General features: G+C 43.2%; 1 protein-coding gene across 1 annotated transcript in view; it reads right to left on the bottom strand.

The window, feature by feature from the left end:
* The window catches only part of MICAL3 (microtubule associated monooxygenase, calponin and LIM domain containing 3), a 266,794-nt gene that overhangs the window by 3,702 nt on the left and 251,086 nt on the right, over positions 1–12,006 (bottom strand).

Here is a 12,006-nt window from a genome sequence, read left to right as displayed (position 1 = left end):
AATCATCACACTGGGGCAATTGTGCAAAGAGAGCAGAGCGAGATGCTGCAGGAACGTTCCCAAGCCAGGTTCAGCGTTTGCCTGCCGCCCAGAAAGGGGCGCCATGCCCATCCTCAGGGCCTAATTGAGCCTGTGCTTTGAGTTTGTCCTTCCCAGGCCTGCCCTCACCCCTCAATAACCTGGTCACCACTTGTTTAGATCTCTCCTGCTCAGTGGTTTTCCTTTGGTATATTTTAAGTGCTTTGCCTTCCTTCCTTCCTCCCTTCCTCCCCCTGCTCCCCCCTCCCTCCTTCCTTCCTTTTCTTCCTTTTCCCCCTTCCTTCCTTCCTTCCTTCCTTCCTTCCTTCCTTCCTTCCTTCCTTCCTTCCTTCCTTCCTTCCTTTACTTGGTACTTGCTATGTACTAGGCCTGCTTTGAAGAAACCAGCCTAATGATGGAGATAAATGTGAGGTTATACACCACACTTGGTCTCTTTTTAAGTCACACTCACTAACTCAACTCTTTCTAGGCACTGCCCCCTTGGGGCCTCATCATTTCTTTTATCCTGACCAAACACCCTTCCATTGGATATTATATGGTATATGAGGTACGTCCCAGGAAGGCTAGCAGGTTTCTCACCGAGGGCAGAGAAACAACAGCAGACCCTAGGGCCTAGAGCAGGGGTGGGCAAACTTTTGGACTCGAGGGCCACAATGGGTTCTTAAACTGGACCAGAGGGCCGGAACAAAAGCATGGATGGAGTGTTTGTGTGAACTAATATAAATTCAAAGTAAACATCATTACATAAAAGGGTACCGTCTTTTTTTTATTTTAGTTTTATTCATTTCAAACGGGCCGGATCCGGCCCGCGGGCCGTAGTTTGCCCATGGCTGGCCTAGAGGCTAAATGAGGTGGTACACTCACTCAACCCAACCCCAGCAGCAGTGTCCGGGCTGGCACCTGCCTAACTCAGGCTGCCCTGCACCATGGCATTGCTGAGACCTAGACCTCCACCAGGAGTATCCTGACCCCACTGGGCTTCACTGTAGCAGGAGGATGGACAGAAGAACTTTCCAAGGAATCAAACTACCCAAAGAGGGAAAACGCCTTTTCCTTGGAGCACAAAGCCATAGTGTGGTCCTGCCTGAAGGCAAATGACAAACTATGTCAGTGCTTTTTCAATATTTTTTGGATTACAAACCATTTTGAGAATCTCAGGAAAGCTAGGGACTCCCTTCCTAGAAAAAAAAAGCATGCATATACATCCAAAAATTTCATTTCATATAGAATTTCAGGGTGTTCATGGGATTCCTGAAATCCATCCATGGGCCCCAGGTGAAGAGGCACTGCACTGGGAAATCTTTCAAAGTGCTTTCCATTTTATGAGTAACTTGGTTGGATGCTCTATCCCAGTAAAGACTAGACTTAGAAACATATGGAGTACACCCTCAGGTGGGATGACTCTCATGTATTAAGCCCCTTACTCACTGCTTTCCTACATTCTTCACACCTGAACTGAACACCATACTGTTCAAAGACAACTCTCTCTCTTTCTGCTTGACACACACGAGGCCCAAGCCAGTTAGTCTTTCAATGGGGCTACATTCTGGAGAGGCAGAAATGACTCACACTCATACAAGCAGGGATTAATGAATGCACTGTGTGGTGCACATGCAGCTGGGCTCCCAAGAGTCCTATTCTGAAGGATGGAAGCTCCCTTCTTACTGGTCGAGCCTGCTACTGTGGAGTGTGTGTTGGAGTGTCTGGGGACCAAACCTCTTCTTACCCAACCCAATAGACTTGGCTCTTTGGCTGTTAAAGCAGCCTACAGCTCAGTTCCATGCATTCCTTTCTGAGTGTCTCTGCACAGTGTGCCCACATGGCCATGGAAGATGGAGCCTGAGGCATGCAAGCTATCCAGTGTGGCACGTTGTAAATGCACTAGGAAGCCACTTCCTCCTTCCCACCGCCCCAAAATTCCATAGGGAAACCTCTAAACACCCCTCATGAGCTTTGGTAGATTGTTCACAGCCAATAAGCAAAAGTATATGGAGGGGTGGGTGAAAGTCAAATGTGAGAACCATGGAGAGCACAGGAAGAGGTTAGCAAGGGTTAGTCATGAACACACTCCCCTTCCCCTTCCCACATGCCTTTCAACAACAATCTTATCACCACAAAAGACTTCAAATCAGACAAACTTAAAAAAATATCACACACACTCAGCAAGACACAGGGTAGAGAAGTTTGCTTTCAGTGGTTGTTTGGGAAAAGAACTCAGGGGCATTTGTATAGACCAGTCTTTGTAAGGACAGTATTCCTCGACTCCACCAATACAAATTGTTGCCACACAGGCGGGAGGTTCCTGACCCATGAACCTGGCCCCTCTATCTGCTGGACTTGAGCCTGAAAGGCCCAACTACAAATGGTGGTGCAATATCGTGGGACTCTGCTGCTGCTGAGAGGCCTGCCTCAGAGGCTCTCTGGCTTCACTCCATACCCCGTTCCTCCCCTGAGACAGTCGAAGGGATACTGTACCTTGTAAGAAACTGCCACATACTCATGAAGTTTTGTAACAGGGCTATCAAGTGTCAGAGCAAGAAAGAGAGACAGCTGGGTTTGCCTCCCACTTTAACTAGTGTTACTATGGCCTGAGAGGCAGTGGGGATGAGGTTGGGGAGTTACGTTACCTTCCTGGACACAGCAAGGGCAGAAGGAGAGAGGTCTACGCCGTGGAGTCCCGCCACTGGGCTCAACTTCAAAAAGGACCAAACAAAGAAGAGGAGAAGGAGACAGAGAAAGACAAAAAGAAAAGAGGAGGAGGAGTAGTTTGAAAGTGAAGAGGGACAGGGAGACAGTGAAATAAAAAAATAAGCAGAGGACAAAAAGCATAAAAGTGAGAAACGAACAAAAGGAGGAAAAGAAAAAAAAATACAAGAAATGGAAAGGCAGAAAAAAGGGAAACAATGTCTACAAATGAATTAAGTCCCTTTATTGGCATGGAAACTCAGTAAGAGACCCAGGCCTGGGTGGCCATCCCTGATGTGGGTACGTGGCTAAAAAAAGAGGAATGCACATGCACATGCTCCCTTCCCGATGGTGGGGCAGCTCCCAGTAAGGGCTGCTCCTTCTTCCTCTAGTCCCCATGGGGAGGGAGGTGACACTGGGTATTACCATACAGTGGCCTTTTGGGCTTTGGGTTCCCTCCTTAAAATTGCCCAAAGCTCCTAGATAGGTCTGCCTACCTCTGTGGAAGACTGTGTTATATACGTGGTCAAAACTGCTTCCAGTTTTGTAGGTGATAACCTCAGCCAACCAACCAAACCTGCGCCCATATTCATAGACACATGAGCCCCAGTTACAACTAAGCTTGTATAAGTCTGAGGGGGCTGAAGGGGTTTGTGACCGCTGCGTTGCCGTGCCCACAGAAAGCAGCTGAGTCTATGGAGGGCTGCCAGTGCTCTGACATCTGCTTTGAATGCGGAGCCAGGATGTGTTGGGGGACATGTCCACACAGAAGCAACTTCCCCCAGTCTGTTTCACTATCCCCCCCACATGCCAGAGAGAGCAAACCACCCCCTTTTCTTCCATCCCTTCCATCTGCACAGAGGGATCCAATGCCATAGGTGGGGAAAGGCTGTCACACTTTGGACTGTAAGACCAAAAAAGGTGCTGACAGGACATACCAACCCACAGTTACACTGCTGATAAGAGCTGTGGACAGGGAACTGAGAGAAGATAGTGTGCAGAAAAACACCTGTGAGACTTAGAGACCTGACAGTAACTCAAGGAAAAGGAGGAGCTCACAGGGACCATCACAGAACCGCATGTCACACTGGAGACAGGAACACCCTCCCCAGCAGAGACACCTCAAGGACTCTGGTGTGTGTGTGCAGGTGAGTGATTTTACAATTAGAACAGGGGTAAGAAGTTACCCTGGTTTAGTCACCAGAAGGGTTGAGAGGCTGTTCTGCATTGCAGTCAAATAAATGCAGATGCCACATTTTATCTTTCCTTTAAGCCTCTCATAGTGATCTCCATATTGCTTTGTGCTATGCATTGAATCTGGTGTCTGGTAAAACTTCAAAACTAAAGCCAGATACTGTATGTGCATGTGTGTGTGAAATGCTGATTATATCTAGCGTTCTAACAGACACGACTGTGACCAGCTGATGTGCTGGGGTATGAAGAACTATTCCTTCCATAACTAGTCTATGTTCAACCTTCTTTGTTACAAAAATGTAGAGTCTGTGTTGGTGCTCAGAATACCTGGATACATCCCATGAAATACAACATCAATGAGCACTCTGTGCCACTTTGTGGGACAGATGGTACCCCAGACAGTCTGTGGTGCAGAGTGGACAGTGTCTATATCCATTTGCAAGGCACAGTGAAATGATACACAACCAATGCACACCCGAAATAAGGAAGTATGTACTGCACGTAAACTTAAAAATGTGTTTCAATTTTCTGGTAATCACAAAATAGAGCTTTCAGCTTCTTTTATGTAGACCACATCCTCACACACCTTTTTCCATTATAAACGACAATATGCCGTGACAAAATATTCAGAACAGAAATTAGGAAATGAAATTAGAAAGGGGGGCATCAGGTAAAGCAAGTGTTTAAAAAGAAGAAAGCATCTGTACTAATAAAAGGGTAATAAGAGAGGGCAGTTGGGGGGAACAGGCCGGCTGAGGGGGGAAGTTGGGGGCAATCAGTCCGGCAGGGGCGGGCAGTTAAGGATGATCAGGCTGGAAGGAGGGGGGCAGTAGGGGATGATCAGGTAGAGGGTGCAGGCCGGGCTGAGGAATACCCCCTCACCTCCGTGCACGAATTTCGTGCACTGGGCCACTAGTCCTATATAATAAAGAACTAATATGCTAATTAGACTGAACAGTGGAACGACCTTCTGGACAGAGCTGGGGAGGCGGGGAGCGGGGCGCGTGAGGCAGCTGGGACTGTGAGGGCCGAGCTTCTTGCCCAAATTTCGTGCATCGGGCCTCTAGTTCTATAATAAGGGGCAGAGGGCAGGATGTGAAATGGCCAGAAGGGAGCTGGATAAACTCACACTGTGTGGTTATGACTTTCTTCTTTAGACTTTTCTGCATGCTCTGAAATTTCTATAATGTATACTATTTTAATAATCAGAAAACATAACCAATAGATATTGTTCTAAAAAGAAGAAATTGAGGAGGGAAAACTGACTGGAAACATCAGTCAAATAAAGGGCATCCTCCCAGATCTGGCTCTCAGGTGAGTGTGCATAGGAAGCAAAGGATTTGGTTTCCAGTGCCATTTGTTTGCCTTTTTTGGAGATGTGAGAAATAGAGGATTTGGTCCACTAGTTCTAAAGTCAAGCCCATGATAAACTTTTAAAAAATAGGGTTCTGTCTCTGTAACTTGGTTCTGGTTGGAAGCCCTTTATCAGCAACTCTACACTCTCATCCTCACTGCTCTGCATGCCCTCAACACTCTGCAAGCTTATCTGCTCCATCTTTCACCTTGGCAGCAAACTAATTTTTTTTTCATTTTACACAAAAATTCCTTTTGAAATGTGACCACCATCAGCAACTGTTTAGCATCCATTCACCTTGACCACTGGGGGCAGGTGACAGATGAATTTAAGAGCAGCAGACTATTGTCATATAGTAAGGTATGTTTCATCATATTCCAGTGATGCATGCAATAAGCAAGGATAGTGCTTTACCATTTCAAAACACTCTCACGTGTTATTTCATTGATCCATACATTGATGGCCACCTGGATGACCATTAGTATCTCTATTTTGAAATGGGTGATCTGAGGATCAAATAAGTTAAATGTGGCACAGCCTGACTAAAATCTGGATCTGCCTTTCCCATGCTGAACTAAGAGTTTGCCCTCTTTAAAGGGGCAACAAAGGCTCTAGGTAAATCTAACAATAGGTAGCTACTGGAAACTGAGTCACACACAAAAATCCTATTCAGAATGCCAGTCCTGGAAAAGAGTGGTACTGCCACCCTTTCCTCCAATTGTAGAGGCCAAGAGAAGATAAGTGACCTGGCTGGGGACATAGTGAAGCTCCGACCTGACTCAAGATCTTGCCTTTCTAAGTTAGGGGTGCTCTCCACACTACCAGTTGCCTCTGACCTACTAGACATCTCACTCCAGGTCCTGCCTCTTGTTTGGCCCAGGGCTGTGGAGCAGTTGGCAGGTGGGAAAAGCAAACAATCCTATGGCAACTCCCCCTTCTCTACACTTGTCTTTTCTATATTTCCATCTTCCTCCGATTTCCTCATGAAGGCTTTGTCCAAGACACTTCACCTCAAAGCACTGCACCCTCCCCTCCTACCCTATCAGTTAACTGAATGAAATGTTAGGCTAGCTGAAAAACACCAGACTAACCAACCCATCCTCAGGACCCTGAGTGTGGATGCTCATCTGTGATGTATACAAACTCAACATGACTTCAGTCCTTTTGGTTGTCAAAATTCCCTGAGACTGAGAGGCAGAGAATGGTCTGGAAGTTTTCTCACAAGGAGAGGTGAGGATGGTAGGAAGTGCGGAGGCGATAAAAGGTTGACCGGGTTCCCACAGACAGCGATGAAGTTCTGGAGGGATATCTCAGTTGTGGGAGGTTCCCACTGAGAACTCTGGGGTCTTAAACCCCAAGCTGGGCTCCCCAGCCCAGAACACCAGAACTAAGAAAGGTGCCCAAATAACATCTGGCTGTGAAAAGTAGCAGGGATGCTGTCTGCCATGGAGAGACTGCTGGAAAGTCAGGCATCCTCTTAAAGGGCCAACACACAAAATTCCATGTGCCGCCACTCACCTTGGGCTCTGGTAGAGGGAAGGCAGAGTGGACTGGAGCTGAGTGAGCACAAGCCAGGATTGGGAGCTCTGGAGTTGGAGCATGGAGGGCAGCCACCCTGGTTTCCTGTACTGAGTAATTTCTTCATGCTCAGAGGAAGTCTATCTCTGATGGTGGAATTTTGCTATTCAAGCAGTTTTTGCCTGAGGTGGAAGGCAGTAGCCCCCCTGATAGAAGACCTCTTGCCCTATCCTGTGGTCAATAGCCTGAGGCTAATCAAGTCTGAGTGTCAACTGAACTGCAGGCAGAGGCAGGTTTCAGGAGGTTTTGAGTCTTTTCTTCATCTAATCCTGGGCCCAGGGCTATGAAAAGCAGACCCTGGTGCACATCTTTGTCCTTTCCAAAGGCATCCTGCCCCAGCAGAGGGAGCCACAAGCTGTGCATTGCAGATAGCTCCAAACAAGGTACTTAGGGCCAGTCACAAAAAGGGTCTGACATTGCCCAGGCTGGTTTGGCTCAGGCTGGTTTGGCTCAGTGGATAGAGCGTTATCAGCCTGAGGACCAAAGGGTCCCAGGTTTGATTCTGGTCAAGGGCATGTGCCTTGGTTGTAAGCTCCTCCTTGGGATGTGTGTATGAGGCAATCAATTGATATGTTTCTCTCATCAATATTTCTCTGTCTTTCCCTCTCTTTTTCATTCTCTCTAAAAATCAATGGAAAAATATCCTTGAGTGAGGCTAAAAAAATGTGTCTGACATTGTCCTGCACTAGAGATTGGGAGTTATAACAGATCTACTTAATACACAGACACAAACCCAAACAGGCAGCAAAAGAGGGGAGACAAAAAAAAACCAAGTCCCAAATGAAAGAACAAGAGAATTCTCCAGAAGAAGAGCTAAATAAAATGGAGATAAGAAATTTATCAGGCATAGAGTTCAGAATAATGATGGCAAAGATGCTCAAGAGCATGAGAAAATATATAGTAACTATGAAGAAAGACACAACACAAATAAAGAACTAAGTGGAAAGAATATTCAGAAGATTAGGGAAAGCACAGGATCGCATCAGTGAATTAAAAGACAGGGCAGAAAAAAATCTCTCAGGGGACCAAAAAGAAAAAGCAATTAAAAAACAGGAGGACAGCTTAAGGGAGCTGTGGGACAACATGAAACATAACAATATTCACATAATAGATGTGCCAGAAGGTGAGCAAGGGGTAGAGAACGTATTTGAAGAAATAATGGCAGACAAATATCCAAACCTGATGAAGGAAAAAGTTTACGAGGCACAGGGAGTCCCAACAGAGAAGAACACAAACAAGTTCATGCACAGACATATCATAATTAAAATGCTGCCTGGCCGGCGTGGCTCAGTGGTTGAGCATTGACCTATGAACCAGGAGGTCATGCTTTGATTCCCAGATGGGACACATGCCTAGGTTGCAGGCTTGATCCCCTGTGAGATGTGCGCAGGAGGCAGTCGATTGATGATTCTCTTTCATCATTAATGTTTCTATCTCCCTCTCCCTCTCCCTACCTCTCTGAAATCAATAAAAATAATTTAAAAATGCCAAAAATTAAAGACAAAGAGAGAATCTTTTTTGTAAAATAAATTTTATTGATTTTTTACAGAGAGGAAGGGAGAGAGAGAGAGAATGCCCAGACACATCATAATTAAAATGCCAAAAGTTAAAGACAAAGAGAGAATCTTAAAGGCAGCAAGAGAAAACCAAACTGTTACCTACAAAGGAGCTCCCATAGGAGCTGACACCTGATTTCTCATCAAAAACTCTACAGGCCAGAAGGGAATGGCATGAAATACTCAAGATAATGAAAGCAAGGATCTAAAACCAAGATTACTATACCCAGCAAGGCTGGTATTCAAAATAGAAGGTGAAATAAAGAGCTTCTCAGACAAAAAAAGAGGCTAAAGGACTTTATCACCACTAAACCAGCACTGCAAGAAATGCTAAAGGGACTGCTGTAATGAGAAGATGTAGAGAGTGAAACATAGACATACAGAATTAAAATGGCAATAAATAAGTACAATAATAATACTGTACTATCAACAATAATCTTTAATATAAGCGGTTTAAATGCTCCAATTAAAAGACATAAGGTAGCTGAATAGATACAAAAACATGACCCAATTACAGTGGGGCCTTGACTTACAAGTTTAATTCGTTCCGGAACTGAGCTCGTTAAGGAGCTCGTTAACTCAAATTACTCTGTCAACTCAATGCAAAAAGCGGCCGAGAGACAGCTGGTATCTCAAAAAACTCGTTAGTCGGGACACTCGTAAGTCAAGGCCCCACTGTATATGCTGTCTACAAGAGACCCACCTAAGAACAAAAGAATCACACAGGATGAGAGTAAAGGGATGGAAAATTTTTTTCCATGAAAATGGAAATAAAATAAAAAAGCTGGAGTAGCAATACTCATAACTGGTAAAATAGACTTCAAAATGAAGGCCATCACAAGAGACAACAAAGGTCACTATATAATACTAAAGGGAATGATCCAACAAGAGGATATAACCCTGGTAAACATATATGTACCCAACATAGGAACACCTAAATATATAAAAAACACTTCCAGGGTACTTTAAGGGAGAGATCAAAAACAATACAGCTATAGCAGGGGACTTTAACACCATACTGACTTCACTGGATAGATCTTAGATCTTCCAGGCAAAAACTTAACAGGAAAATAGTGACTCTAAAGGACATGCTGGATCAGATGGATTTAATTGACAATTATAGAATATTTCACCCCAAAGCTGACAAATATACATTCTTCTCAAGTGCACAGGGTCATTCTCAAAGATAGACGACATTTTAGGACACAAAACAAGTCTCTACAAGTTCAATAAGATTACAATCATTTCAAGCATCTTCTCAGATCACAGTGGAATGAAATAGAAATCAATAGATCACAGGGGAATGAAATTAGAAATCAATTACAGTAAAAACAATCAAAAACATTCAAACACATGGAGGCTAAATAACATATTATTAAACAATGAATGGGTTACCAAGGAGATCAAGAAAGACATCAGACACTTCCTGGAAACAAATGAAAATGAACACACAACAACCCCAAATCTATAGGACACAGCAAAACCAGTCCTGAGAGGGAGGTTCATACACTATAGGACTACCTCAAAAAACAAACAAACAAACAAGAAAAATAAATAATAAACAATTAACCCTCAAGTTAAAGAATTAGAAAGAGAACAAGAAAAGCCCAGAGTAAGTAGTAGGAAGGAAATAATAAAGATTAGAGCAAAAATAAATGACATAGTGACTAATACAAAAGATCATTAAAACCAAGAGCTGGTTCTTTGAAAAGATAAACAAGATTGATGAACTGTTAGCCAGATTTGTCAAGAAACAATGAGAGAGGACCTACGTAAACAAAATCAGGAATGAAAGCAGTGAAGTAACCCACTGACACCACAGAAATACAATGGATTGTAAGAAAATACTATGAGCAACTATATGCCAACAAGTTGGACAATGTGGATGAAATGGACAAATTCCTAGAAAAAGACAATATTCCCAAACTGAATCAGAAAGAATCAGAAAACCTGAAGAGGCCCCTAACAACTGATGAAATTGAAGCAGTAATAAATAAGTAAAAACTCCCAGCAAACAAAAGCCCAGGTCCAGATGGCTTCACAGGGGAGTTTTACCAAATATTCAAAAAAGAATTAACACCTATTCCAGAAAATCCAAGAGGAAAGAACATTTCCAAACTCTTTCTATGAGGCCAGCATTATCCTAATCCTAAAACTAAATAAAGACACAAGAAAACAGAACTACAGGCCAATATTGGGATGAACATAGATGCTAAAATCCTCAACAAAATATTAGCAAATCAGATCCAACAATATATTAAAAAGATCATACACCATGACCAAGTGGGATTTATGCCAGGGATGCAAGGTTGGTGCAATATTCGGGCCTGTGGACTAATGGGTCCTGGGTTTGATTCCCGTCAAGGGCATGTACCTTGGTTACAGGCTCCTCCCCGGCCCAAGCCCCAGTTGGGGCTCGTGTAGGAGGCAACCAATCGATGTGTTTCTCTCACATTGCTGTTTCTCTCTGTCTTTCCCTTTCTCTTCTACTCTCCCTAAAAATCAATGGAAAAATATCCTAGGGTGAGGATTAATAACAACAAAAACATCACATTATCATATCTATAGATGCAGAAAAAGCATTAGACAAAATCCAACACATATTTTTTATAAAAACTATCAATAAAGTGGGAATAGAAGGAGCATATCTCAACATAATAAAGGCCATATGAACCTATAGGCAACATCATACTCAATGGGCAAAAACTAAAAGCATTTCCCCTAAGAACTGGAACAAGACAGGAATGACCTCTTTCACCACTCCTGTTCAACACAGTACTGGAAGTCCTACCCACAGTGATCAGACAAGAAGAAAATAAAAGGCATCTAAATTGGAAAGGAGGAAGTAAGACTGTCATCTTCAGATGACATGATACTGTACATAGGAAACCCTAATGACTTCACCAAAAAACTACTAGATTTAATAAATGAACTTGGCAATGTAGCAGGATACAAAATTAATACCCCAAAATTGATGGCATTTTTATACCCCAATAATGAATTGTCCAAAAGAGAAACTAAACAAACAATCCCCTTTACCATTACAACAACAAAATTAAGATACTTAGGAATAAACTTAACCAAGTAGGTAAAAGACTCAGAAAACTAAAAGTGGAAAAATATACTGTGTCCATGGATTGGTAGAATTAACATCATTAAATGACCATACTACCCAAAGCAATCTATAGATTTAATGCAATCCCTATTAAAATACCAATGGCATATTTAACAGATCTAGAACAAATACTCCAAAAATTTATATGGAACCAACAAAGACCCCAAATAGCCTCAGCAATCTTGAGAAAGAAAAACAACGTTGGAGGGATCACAATCCCAGATATCAAGTTATACTACAAAGTCACCGTAATCAAAACAGCCTGGCACTGGCACAAGAACAGGCATATAGATTATGCAATAGAACAGAGTCCCAAGAAATCAACTCAAGCCATTATGCTCTATTAAAATTTGACAAAGTAGTCAAGAGCATATAATGGAGTCAAGACAATCTGTTCAATAAATGGTGCTGAGAAAATTGGACAGATACATGCAGAAAAATTAAACTAGACCACCAACTTAAACCATACACAAGAATAAACTCAC

Source organism: Myotis davidii, unplaced genomic scaffold, assembly GCF_000327345.1.
Source record: "Myotis davidii unplaced genomic scaffold, ASM32734v1 scaffold830, whole genome shotgun sequence".
Lineage (NCBI taxonomy): Eukaryota > Metazoa > Chordata > Mammalia > Chiroptera > Vespertilionidae > Myotis > Myotis davidii.
Note: the sequence above shows the minus strand (reverse complement) of the source record. Positions and strands in the feature narration are given on the sequence as shown.